This window comes from Musca autumnalis, unplaced genomic scaffold (assembly GCF_047663935.1).
Source record: "Musca autumnalis isolate F117 unplaced genomic scaffold, ASM4766393v1 scaffold_2, whole genome shotgun sequence".
Classification (NCBI taxonomy): Eukaryota; Metazoa; Arthropoda; class Insecta; order Diptera; family Muscidae; genus Musca; species Musca autumnalis.
Genome location: NW_027411755.1, coordinates 256,749,752 through 256,763,359, shown reverse-complemented (window position 1 = coordinate 256,763,359; position 13,608 = coordinate 256,749,752). Strand labels below are relative to the sequence as shown.

At 38.4% G+C, this 13,608-nt stretch overlaps 1 pseudogene; it reads right to left on the bottom strand.

Annotated features, from left to right (window-relative positions):
* Window positions 1–4,410: 4,410 nt before the first annotated feature.
* On the bottom strand, window positions 4,411–5,290 carry LOC141392572 (small ribosomal subunit protein eS6-like; annotated as a pseudogene).
* Window positions 5,291–13,608: the final 8,318 nt, after the last annotated feature.

The window sequence follows — 13,608 nt, the reverse complement described above, 5'->3', positions numbered from 1 at the left end:
ACACAACATTTAGGGCTGGTTGTTTGGTTGGATTACGTGGTGGCTACAACCTTCATAACCTCAATTAGTATGTTAAAATATACCGTTTTTAAACCCACAGCACTCGGGTAGAGATTGTTATTCTGTTGTAGTATGTTGTAAAATTATATTCAGCCTGATGAATTGAGAAACCTTAGAAGGTCTCCCAGACCAACTTCGGTTGTCTCAGCAAAATCGTGTAGGAACGGTGGTCCTAGAATTTTCAATCTTCTTTGCAACCGTGCAGGGCAGGAACAGAGGAGGTGTTCAACCGTTTATTCCTCTTCTTCGTTTCCGCAGCTGCGACTTTAGTTATTGTGTTGAATATGTAAGCGCTTTCCAGTGGCCCAGTGACCGGTTAGCACCGCAATTAGTCTTGCCAGGTTGCATCGATTTTGGCTAATCAGGAACTTTGTACGTTTGATGTTGTAGTGTGGCCATATAGATTTTGATATTTTACAAGTTTCAGTCTTGTCCCATGTGATCTCTGCTTTTGAAAGATAGTGTCTGAAGATATCCCCTTTAACTACTACCATTGGTGTTGCAACTGATGCCCTTGGAAGTTCGTTAGAGGCAGATCCCGCTCTAGCTAGTTCGTCTGCTTTTTCGTTACCAACAAGGCGCTTATGACCTGGCATCCAAGTAAGAACTACTCTAGTCAGACGCCCTAGCTTAGCAAACTCGTCTTTACATTCCTTCACCAGCTTTGACAGTGACAGTGTTTGAATTCAATGCTAGGAGTGCCGCTTGACTGTCGACAAAAATTCCTATTGAGTTTGGTGAGTGGTGCTGTAGAAGTATATTACAAGCTTCCTTGATAGCCAGTATCTCCGCCTGAAAAACACTGCAATCTTCAGGTGGCTTTGTGGATGTAGATATGTTTGCTTCTTCCGAGTAGACACCAGAGCCGACTCACAATTCATCTTAGAGCCGTCCGTGTATACAATGATGTCGTACCCCTTCAGTGGAGTTCTATTTTTCCATTCTTTCCTGCTTAGAAATTTAACTTTAAAAGGCTGATCAAAAGTTATTGCAGGTGTGCAGTAATCAGCATTAGTTGATATTTTTCCCGGCAGTTTGAGAAGCACGCAGGCATGTCCGTAAGCTCTATCTCCCCACATTCCTAGAGCACGTAGCCTTGCAGCATTGCAGGCCGAAGTTGCTTTGATGTGTATATATATTGGCAGTATATGCATCATTGTATTGAGGACTTTAGCCGGACAAGTTCTCATTGCCCCTGTCACCCCGATGCATGCGGATCTTTGTATGCTGTATAGTTTTCTCTGAATTGTTTTCTTTCCCACTGTTGGCCACCAAACTAGCGCTCCATATGTGAGTATTGGTCTTATTATGCTGGTGTACATCCATAACACCATTTGAGGCCCCAGCGGCTCCCAAACATTTTGCGACATGTGTAGTATGCAATGGTTGCTTTATGAGCACGATGTTCCATGTTACGTTTCCATGACATTTTTTTAGGTATTTGGCGTGATCTGATAGGGGTATTTATTGACCTAGTAGTCGTGCACCATCTCAGTTTTCCCTGGATTCACCCGCAGACTACTTCTTGTGGCCCAAGTATCCAGTGATTTCAGGGCTCCGCTCATGATGTCACTCAGCACGGACGGAAATAAACCCATATGGTCAAGTGGCGAGATCACCCCTCCCTATGGAGTTCCTCGATTTACGTGCTTCGACAGCATGCTAGTTCCCAGTGTGCCATTAATGACTCTACTCTGCAGCAGTTGGCTATCCAACCACTGATGGATGATTCCACGCCGAAGTTATATAGAGATTGTTCTATTGTTGAGGTGCTAACGTTGTTGAAAGCGCCTTCTATATCCAAAAAGGCGGCTAAGGTGTATTGTTTGTGCTCCAATGACATCTCAATAGTCTTAACGACTTCATGTAGGGCTGTGTCTGTCGAGCGTCCTTTAAGGTATGCGTGTTGACTTGAAGATATGTTATTGGAGTTCTCCATCTTTTCTCGAATATACACGTCGATGAGCCTTTCGAGTGTTTTAAGCAGAAATGATGAGAGACTTATGGGTCTAAAGTCTTTAGCATTTTCGTGAGTACGTTTTCCAGCTTTGGGCATGAAAACAACCTTTACCTGTCCCCAACTTGTAGCGACATAGTTTAGGGATAGACATCTACTGTAGATGTGTACTAACCAAGAGTTAATTATGCTCTCCGCGCTTTGAAGCATTTTTGGTATAATACCATCTGGCCCCGGAGATTTGTGGGGAGAGAAGCTGGTAATAGCCCATGTGACTTTATTCGGACTTATTATCTTTTCGGCTTCAATATTGTCTTTATTTATAGCTGCATTGGTTTGCTCTTCGATGGCTCTATCCGTGCAACCTGGGAAGTGCGTCGTAAGAAGGATTTCAAGAGATTCGGCCGAGTTTTCTGACCAGGTACCGTTATTTCTCTTTATGTAGGTGGGATTTGAGTGACCGACCCTTTGCCATAACTTTGCCAAATCTGACTGTATCTTTGGTACTATCTAGAGATCCACAGAATTCAATCCAGGATTGCTTTTTTGCCTTGGATATTGCTTTTTTGTATTCCTTAAGCTTATCTTTATACGGCTGCCAGGATCCACTTTGGTAGCTGACGTTGAATGTTTTTCGTGATTTTTCTTTGCTTTGAGAGCTCGGACGTCCACTGGTGGTTAATGTTTCTTTGAGCGCGTCAATGGGCATGAGACTTTAAAAGCTGTATCTAAGGATTTCTCTAGAATGGATACAGCCTTTTCTATATCTGCTGTGGTTTCATCTGCATGTGGAATATTTGGAAGTTTGACTTTCAGAACCCTTTTGAACTTTTCCCAATTCGTTCTTTTAGGATTGCGAAAACATTTAGTGGGCGTTGCGGTTGTTAGTATTTATGAAATCTAAAACTGACTCACCTGTGTCGTTTGTTTCGCTGCTGCCCCACAGGGTATGTCTTGCGTTAGCGTCGCAGCCAATGATTATAGTGTCGTGTGGTAGAATGGCTCCCATGAAGCTCAAGACCCCGCTTGGTGGAGCTTCTCTTGTGTGGGGCATGTAGCAAGAGGCAATAAGAAACTGCTTATCGTTTTCCAGTTCCATTCTTGCAACGGTGAAGACCGCTGTGCTAAACTGGGGACAAATGAAAGCGTTTATGGTGTTTTTAACAATTAAACATGATCTAGGCCTACCATTATCCTTCATGTATATGGTCTTGTAACCAAGCCTTTTAATTCGTTTTTGTAAACGTAGGGCTCCTGTATGATGCCTATGTTTAGATCCTCCTCAAGCAGAAGGTTATCTGAAGCGATTCTCTAGTGCTTCAGTTTGATCTGCACGATCTTAAACATCATTTTTATTGGGTGAAGATGGGGATGGCCCCTCTAGCTGCATATTGTCAATTTAGTGCTACTCGCACCAAATCTTCTTTCGTCACTTAAGAAAATTATATTTATTTTTTAAGCTAGGGGTCTGTTCTAAGCACACTTAAGTTCACTACATACAAACATATCGTTCATTTACTCAAAGAGTAATACATTTCAAAAAATTGAGAAAAATGCGTTTTAAGTTGGCGATTGGAATTTGCCAACATAAAAAGATTATTACACAAAAATTAAAATAACTACTTGGAACATATTTTGTAAGCAGGTAGCCAGATATCAGTGCTAAATTTCTGTGCAAGATCAAGCATAATTTGAAGTGTTTCAGTGATTCATAAACTCAACGAGTAAAAAAGTATCAGACGGCTTTGCCTACAGAGATATACCCTCAGCCGATGTAAATTGAAACTTTCATCTACGGATAGATCGAATGTATTTAGGGTCTTTTCAGAATTTTGTGGCCCAGTGGTATGCAAATTACGGGATGGATCAGGTCGTCGAAATAAATAATTGTTCATGTTGTTTTTTGTTTAGCTTTAAGACCTTTAGATTTGAAGCAAATAAAAAACAAGTTTTATTGCTATTACTCCCGACGTTTCGTCGCTTTTTTGGCGACTTCTTCTGGGGAATTCGTCTATTTAAGATCAAAAAATTACAATTAATTTTTTTAAACATATCACAAACAAAGTAAACTTACAATATTATTTTTAAGACGAGTTTACATTGAACTATAACTAGAACATATAATAAACTAAACGACTTAAAAATTAATATCACAGGCAGTTTCACTTTATTGCAACTCCATAGCACGAGCTTATATTGTCGGTGTCCTCCTTCAGATTCATCGTTTTGTCAATTTTTTCTTGTATTCGTAGGCTCTCAATCATTAGTCTTTTCTTCTCCACTTTTTCTTTGAAGAAAAACAACAATAATTGTTCTTCTCTGTCATTCTTTAAAGAACACACGAACTTCTTAAGCGTATTTTCTTTTAATTTCCTTAAAAAAAAGAAGTTTTCTTCCATATCATTTATTTTATTGGTTTTGGGTCTCTCGCACATTATCTGTACGAATTAATGTTTCCTTAAGTTTATAAAAACAATATGTTTTATTTACTTCTTGTCGCTGGAGATGGAGGCCGGACGACGTCTCTTGGCTTCTTCACGCTTGGCCTTGTTTTAATTCTTTCTTTGAGCCAACATTTTAGCGCAATCAGCCGCGGCTTCCTTGGAAGCGACTTGGCGCTTCTTCTTCAAGGCAATACGTCTGCGTTTCCTTTGCAAGACAAGGAAAGTGATGAGACGTTGGATCTTGGGGGCATTGGAGGTGGTCTTCTTGTTGTCCTTGGCGTTGAGAGGACGACGTTCGACAAAGCGACGGACATCATATTCCTTGCTCTAATTGTACATCTTGCGGACCTTGCTGACTCTCTTGGGACCCTAACGGCGTGGAACAGAGGTATCGGTAAGACCAGCAATATCTTTTTCACCTTTCCTGACAATGACCAAAGCCAAGACAGACGTGTTAGCATCAACGATGCAACCACGGACTGATTTACGTTTACGTTACCAGTACGGCGGAGACGGTAGCAGGAGTGTCTCTTCTTCAACATCAAACGAACACGACGGCTAAGGGCATGGGGTAACCCCGCTTGTCGTTACCACCGGCAATACAGAGCATATAACCTTTCCATTCATCACCGAGGGTATCGGCTTCGACAACTTGGCTCATACGTTTCTCGTAGAACACAAGCAATTTATGTTCATCAACAACTTCGAAAAGCGTTTGGCATCCCGTTGCGGGAAAAGAAACGTTAAGCTTAATTTTTAATGTCTGACTTGGAGGAACACCAAATTGAAAGGAGTGGAAAAAGTGCTTCAACAATTGGTTTGAGCGCATGAAAAAGTGTATAAATCATTCAGGGGACTACTTGAGAAAATAATAATACTAAAGGGTGTTTTTTTTAAGCCCGATAGAACTTCAAATTGTAAAAAATAACACAAAAAATTAAATTGTAATCAAAATTTTTTTTATTCGAAAGATCAATACGTGACATTAACATTTGAAAATGATTTCGGGCATATGGGCACCGCGGCTGTTCTAGACGAAGTGCATTCTGGACGTCCAATTTTTGGCCACTTTTTCGAGCACTGCTGGCCGTATGTCACGAATAACACGAACAATGCTGGCCTCCAAGGCATCAATTGTTGCTGGTTTATCAGCATAAACCAGTGACTTCACGAAGCCCCACAGGAAATAATCGAGAGGTGTCAACTCGCACGACCTTGGAGGCCAATTGACAGGTCCACTTCTCGAAATCAACTTATCGCCAAATTTTGATTTCAATAAGTCGATGGTTGCGTTCGCCGTATGGCACGTAACGCCATCCTGTTGAAACCACATCTCCTCCGGATCAATATCATCCATATTTTCAAACAACAAATCATTGATCATGGTGCGGTAACGATCTCCATTGACATACGGTGCATTTTTCTGGATGTAATGGAGTCTGTAGGGTCTCTTGTGGATTGGTATCACTCCATATGCGGCAATTTTGCTTATTAACAAACCCGTTAAGCCAAAAATGCGCCTCATCGCTGAACGCCATACAAATGACGAAGTCGTCTATAATTTGCGCGAATCGACGACTGATTTCAAAGTAAATTTGGATAATTTCGTAGCGTTGTTCAAGCGTGAGTCTATTCATGATGATTTGTCAGAGTATACTGAAACAAATAAAAAAAGTTTCATCAGAATTTAATTTTTTGTGTTACTTTTTACAATTTAAAGTTCTATCTACCTTAAAAAACACCCTATATATTCTTGATCAGCGTGCAATTCTACATCGATATAGCTATGTCCGTTCGTCTGTCCGTCTGTGGAAATCACTCTAGCGTCCGAACGGATTGAAGTAGGTTGATGAAAAATCTATTGTATGTACGTAGGACTTTTGGTATTGAAAGCGGGCTATATGGGTCCACGTTTTCGTATTGTCCCCATACAAAGTGACACGTGACGCGTCATCGTTTTATGGAATTTTCATGATATTTGTCTTATTTGACCACCGAATTGGTTATAATTTAGTATTTGTGTCTCCAGTAGCTAGAAAATATTTCTACCAAAATTTGTTTATATAGGTCCACGTTTTGGTATACCCGCCATATAACGCCACATTTATAGTACGCGTCATTTAAGCATATGTTGAATGCATTAGTCCCATTTGACCACCGAATCGGTTGCAATTTCATATTTTGTGTTTCCAGAGGCTAAGAACTGTTTCTACCAACAAATTTTTAAATAGCTCCACGTTTTGATAAAGACCCCAAAAGGGACCAAGATGGGCAGTTTTAAGCTATATTATCCAACTAAAATGGCTGAAATTTGGTACTTAGTCCTCCTTTGGGCTACAAAAATTTCCCACGGAAATTTGTCGGTAGAACGGTACATCCTGATTTTAGGTTTTTGGAAGGTTTTAGCCTCATTATCGCACCGAAGTCTCTGAAATTTGGTATTTAGTCTTTTTCGTGGCAACAAAACTTTCCCCAGAAATTTCCATTCAGGCCACGTTTTGATGTACCCCATAGAACGTTGCCCCCTGATTTTCGGTATTTTGATGGTTTCAGCCTCATTATCACACCGAAATTGCTGAAATTTGGCATTTACGTTTTTGGTGTATCCCTAATGGAGATGTACATCCCGATTTTCGGTACTTTTAAGGTTCTAGTCTCATTATCACACCGAAGTGGCTGAAACTTGGTATTTAGTCCTCCTTTGGGCTACAAAATTTTCCCACGGAAATCTGTCGGTATCGGTCCACGTTTTGATATACCCCCATAGAACGGTACATCCCGATTTTCGGTATTTTGAAGGTTTTAGCCTCACCGAAGTGGCTGAAATTTGGTATTTAGTCTTCTTCGGGAAAAAAAACTTCCCCCAGAAAATTGTCGTTACCGGTCCACGTTTTTATAAACCTCCCACAGAAGCTACATCCCGATTTTCGGTATTTTCAAAGCTTAAGCCTCAATATACCAATAAAATGACTGAAATTTGGTATTCGGTTTTCGTTTGTCGTATAAAACCACTGAAATTTCTGCAATTTGGTATTAAGTTTTCGTTGGGGCTAACCAAATTTCCACCTGAAATTTGTTGGTTAACGTCTCAATATAGCCCACATAGAACGATTCCTCCATATTTTTGGTATTTGGAAGGATTTAGCCTCAATGTCCCACCAAATTAACTGAAATTTTTACCTGAAATTTGTTGGTCCACGTCTTCATACGGTACTTTCCGATTTTCGACATTTTGAAGGTTGCTGCCTCAATGTATCACTAGAATTGGAGTATCAAACTTTGCCCTATAGGTCTTTATATAGTCCCCTAGAACGGAACTCATAATTTTTTTGAAATTTTGAAAGTTTTAAAAACATTATAACAGGTACATACCATTCCTTGCAAAAAATCAGACAGCATACGTCCACGTTTTGCCAAGTGCCCCATGTAAGGGTACCACGCAATTTAAAAGTCATTAGAAGATGTTCCTATCGAATTGGTTGTTAATTGGAATTTTGTGTTGTCAGGAAATGCAAAACTTACTCGCAAAAAAACTACCCATTCAATTATATGTATGATTAATTTAACCTTCATGATCCGGTATTGCCCAAATTAAGGTGTATCGAGGAGTTTTGTCAAATTTTGGAACAGAGATTGCTGTAATTTGGTATTGTGTTTAGTCAGAGGATAGAAAGAACAACGATTAGTTCTTTTAATGAGTGTTGCTACATTTTCTTTCTGAAGTGGATGTAACTTCTTTTAATGAGTGTTGCTACATTTTCTTTCTGAAGTGGATGTAACTTGGTATTTTGGCATCTCAATGGATAGACAACCCCTACAAAGAAAATTATCTTTATAAAGTGACTATCATCACTATCATCGGCCCGGGCGAACTTAACGCTTTCATACTTGTTTTATTTGAATTTTATTGACGATTGTCTCAGCTTTGGTTGGATGCGTTTCAAAAATGAAGACATTCTGAGCTTTAAAATGGTCGCAATCGCGCTACCAAAATTGGTGAAATGCTTGAGATGTTGAAAAAGACGCTGGGATATCCCAATTTCCAATTTAAGGAATTTTATTTCAATGACAGATATTTCTGCTTCTGTTGGATATGTTCCAAGAAGACAGCTTGATAATGAATCTAAACCATCTGAGCTTTAAATTAATATTTATTTATAACAATTATATTTATAAATAAATAACAAATATAAAATGATAAATAAGCTCTGGCATTAATGGTAAAATATCAGAGTTATTGCAAAAGGCACTAAGCTATCACAATTTTAATATTTTGAAGTTTATACTTTAATGACAAATACCTCTGCACAGTAGTCAAATATGACAGTAGTCAAATATGAAATTAAATATTAATTATTTTGGTTCAGTTCGCCTTAAATTATTTGTTATAAAAGCCAGATAGGCGAAAACTTTAGTATTTCACTAAAAGAAATGTTTACGAGTGAAAAGCTTATGCACATGGGTAGTGGTGACGGGTCCCCATCCCGACTATAGCCTTTGCTTACTTGTGGCTTTAGAGGAAATGAACACCCAATATTGATTTCTAACGGAACTAGGCTACCCAACACTAGGTTTAAAATACTGCTGATTATCATAGTAAGCCATATTCAAATAGTTAATTCCATATTGACAGTATAACTGAGCCTACAGTAACTAGCCAAAAAGACGAGATGTGGACAAAAACTTTGAAAAACTTAATTCTTCTTATTTATACACCAATTGCTATAGCTAAAAACGAAAACTTCAATAAAATAAATAAGAATGTAATGCTCAAGATAGGAAAAAATATTTGTGTCCGGATTATCGAGGTACGAAAAATATGAGATGTCCGGACTACCGAATCTACAATGTAAAAATTCTAGTGTCCGGATTACCGAGTAGCCAGGATTAACGAGTCCTGCTCTTTTAAAAAATTTATCCCATGTTGTTTGCATTTTTGTCTCTACTGTATTCGTAAATAAACATCTAAAGACTGGTTGACTTTTTAAAAGCAATTCATTTGTCGAAATTTCTAAATTTTTGCTATAATTCTTTTCACATCTTTACCTGATGAGTTCTATTTCCATTCCATTTGTTATCGATTGACAATTGTGAAATAAAGCGTATACGTTATAACAAAGAACTCATTCGCCACGTAGCTCTAACTGTTAGTAAGTACATAGTATGAAATGATTTCCTAAATCACAATTGTTGACTAATTTTGCTAACCATTTTAAAAGTGTGTGTGTGTGTGTCTGAATGTGCGTGCGTACGTGTGAATATCATCTCATCGAGGGATTTAAATAATCCAACTAAACAGACTGTCATTTAACTAAATAAAATATCCATTCAAATGTGATGTCATTCATAGCTTGTTGCTATCGCTGATATTGTTGTTGTTGTTGTTGTTGCTATAGCTATTGTGGCTCGACGACCAAATGTATGTTAATGACTATTTGAAAATTAAATGCACTTTAGTGGGTACGTGAAAATGTCATTTAAAACGGATTTATAAACAGCGGTTGATTTTCATTGTCACAACATGCAGTGCAGAAAAAAACACAACAACGGCTGACCACGATGTGACAGCACAGGCAAGTGCAATACAACCAAGTGGTTGGCAGATTTGGTTGGTTGTGTTAACTTATTACCGCTGACGCCACTACTACGCGCGCACTCATCTGCCATTACTGCCATTTTTGGCCAATAACATATTTTTCTACGGCAACAGACGTGGTCGTTGTGCAACAACTGCCTACTTAACAACCAACCGACCGACCGAGCAACCAACCAACCCGACCAGTATTACCTTTAACGAGGGTGTCAACATCATTGTTTTAACCGAAACATAAAATTGCACATATTCACATACATATATACATAAGTGGAAAAATTACGCAAACATATTTACAGGCTAAATGATATTGAACAGTGATTTTAATATATTTCGAATCATTAAGAATCTTTATGTAGAGACTAGCTGTCCCGGGTCCGCGTTACTGGCCCGTTGCTTGGGTTCTCTGTGTAAGCCAATCTATCTATCAAAATCAAAACAACATTTCCAATAGATATAGATAGATATCTAATAATCTCCGAGATTTTTCATTGTAATGTGCTATTTGAATAACTTTGACTGGTCAAGTGACATTAAAAATTACCGGGATTCTGTATTCCACAATCTGGGGATGATCGCGCTATCCCCCTTATTGAAGCCAGTATCTATCGCGTTTTTTTAGGTATATTATCTGAAAAAAGAGCGCACAACAGGCCTACTTCTGGCTTAAGTGTGTGTCCACCAGGGCGTGCGGCTATTACTCGGCCCTCTCTTCAACCTAACCTAACCAATCTGATATAACACATTTTTGAACATTTTGGGATGACCGCGATATTTCACTTCCGCGATGACCAATCAGGGTCAAGACAGTAAATACCATAGTATTAAAAACATTTTTTAAACAATACGGTAAAAATGTCTTGGATTTCATCGGTACAGGTGGGTACAGGTCCAGGTTTTTAGAATATCCGTCATAAAACGGTACCGGTTCCCGCAAGGTTTTTTAGCCACATTATTCAACCGAAATGGCTACAATTTAGTACTTAGCTTTTTGTGGGTATTCCCGCATAGAATATTCGGTACATGTGTTTTATTTAGCCTTCATAGGACGATAACGGCAGATTTTCGGTATATTAGTCTCCCTTGGAGGTATAAAATATTTCAGGAGATAATTTTCGGTATAGGTCCACGTTTTGATATAGCATCCATAAGCAATACCTTCCGATATTTTAGGTATTTTGATTGTTTTAATATAATTTATGGTGAATGGTATAAAATTTCGGCCCGAACTTAACCCCGTTTTTACTTCTTGTTAACAAAGTGCTGATTCATTTAACCGTTGAGGTAGAGGTCCCCCTCCCCATCCACATTTCGGTATTCTCACACCTATTGAACCTACACACAAAATTACATGCACACGTTTAGCCTTTAATTGACGATGATTTAGATAGATAGATTTTAAATGCACCGAGCTGCTGCCGCGTCGTTTTAGTGACCAAAGCACAATTTGTAGACTTTCTAGTTATTTAACCATCTTTTAAATTAAGTTTTGCCTGATTTCTCAATCATTTGTTTTTATACCCTCAGCATTTATGCTGGCTGGTGCGCACGATAACGCTCGAACGGAGCAACCGATTCGGTTCAAAATTTGGCTTTCGTAATATTTTGCCCAAACTTAGTTTAAGTTCGAAGATGGGTTATATCGGTCCACTCCTTCCGGTACCTCCCCCACAAAAGTTGGAAAATGTTCGGGAAATTTGTGCGCACGATAACTCTTGAAGGGAGCAACCGATTTGGCCCACACTTTGTACATTGTGAAAGTTCTACCAGACTTAGATGAAGTTTAAATATGGACTCAATCGGTCCACTCCTTCGGGTACCTCCCACACAAAATTTCGGAAAAGTTCAGTTTAGGACCTGCTCTCGAATCGCTTTGATTTTTGTTGCAGCAACTTGTATTCACTTTCCCCCGTACGACGGTACAAGTTGCATCAGGGGCAAGTCCATACTTCCTGAGAAAATGACCGGAAAGATGCAAAAAGCCCCTATGACACCTTGTGTAGTAGTTGGAGCGCAAGATAACTCTCGAACGGATCTGTCGATTCGGTCCAATATGTGGCCTTCGTAATATTTTGTGCAAACTTAGTTTAAGTTCGAAGATAAGCCATATCGGTCCACTCCTTCAGGTACCTCCCCCACAAACCATCAAAAATGTTCGGAAAAATTTTGCGCACGATAACTCTTGAAGGGAATGACCGATGTAATCCATACTTTGCACATCCTAATATATCTACCAGATATAGATCAGATTCGAATATGGACTATATTTGTTTTTTCAGGGGCAGGTCCATATTTCTTGGGAAAACAGCCCGAAAGGTGTAAAAAACCCATGTATCACCATATATGGCAGTCGGAGAACACGGAGAACACACATTTGGTCTTCGCCATACTATATCCAAACTTAGTTTCATTGGTAATACCGGTCCACAATTTTCGGTACTTCTCCCCAATATTTAAAAAATGTCACTAAAATGCTAGGACGATATCACTTGAATGGGGCAATCAATTTGGTGCAAACTTTGGATCTCCTAATATTTTATCAAAATTTAGTTTAACTTCTAAAATGGCCCATATCAGTCGTCCCTAAGGGTACCTGCCCCACAAAAGTTCAACATTTGTGTCTTAGTGCAGTTAATTCCTAATCCACATTTTTGTCGGCAAGTTCAATGGTCCAAAAAGGGCCACAAAATTATGAAGAGACCTTAAATACATTCGATCTGTCCGGAGGTAAAATTATCGCTTCACATTGGCTGAGGGTATATCTCTGTCGGCGAAGCCAACTGATCCTTTTTTACTTGTTTATTTTAATTTCGGTCAAGCGACATTTTACATTATCGGGATTGTACTATAGTAAGAGTTTTGTAGGCACGCTTACTAAAATTATTACTATTATCAATAAATATACAATTTGAAAAATTGGGCTGACTTCCGAGATTACCATTCAGGATCAATTACAGTTTTACCAAATACCAAAATGTACCAAATTTTGTACCATTTAGCGCTTTTAGTAAACATAAGTAAGAATATCTAGAACTACTTTGATATTTCAATTCCACATTAATTCTAATTTTCAGAAATCCATCTTTATCCATTCACCCAAGACCAAATTGTACCACATATTAATTTTCGATCAAATAATTAATGAATTGTTAAATAAATAAATTCAAAATACTCAAATCAACTCATTCTACAACTCCAACAGATATCTTAATAAAAAATTCAAGATTCCAGCTCTTTCCGTTCACCCAAATACAATTTGTGTCACATTTAGATTTAGTACTTTTCGTACACATAAGTACGAATTTTCCACAACTGCATCCTTATCTCAATCCTACACTCCAACAGTAATCTAAATGTTAAATTTCAGGATTCCGACTCTATCAGTTCACCCAAATTAAACTTGTAGCAAATATAGTACCATTTAGTACTTTTCGTACAAAAAAACTATATCAATCATACACTACAACAGTAATCTTAGTAATCTAAATTTGAAGATTCCACCTCTATCTATTCAAATAAATTTAACTTGTACTAAATATTGTAAAATTTAGTAC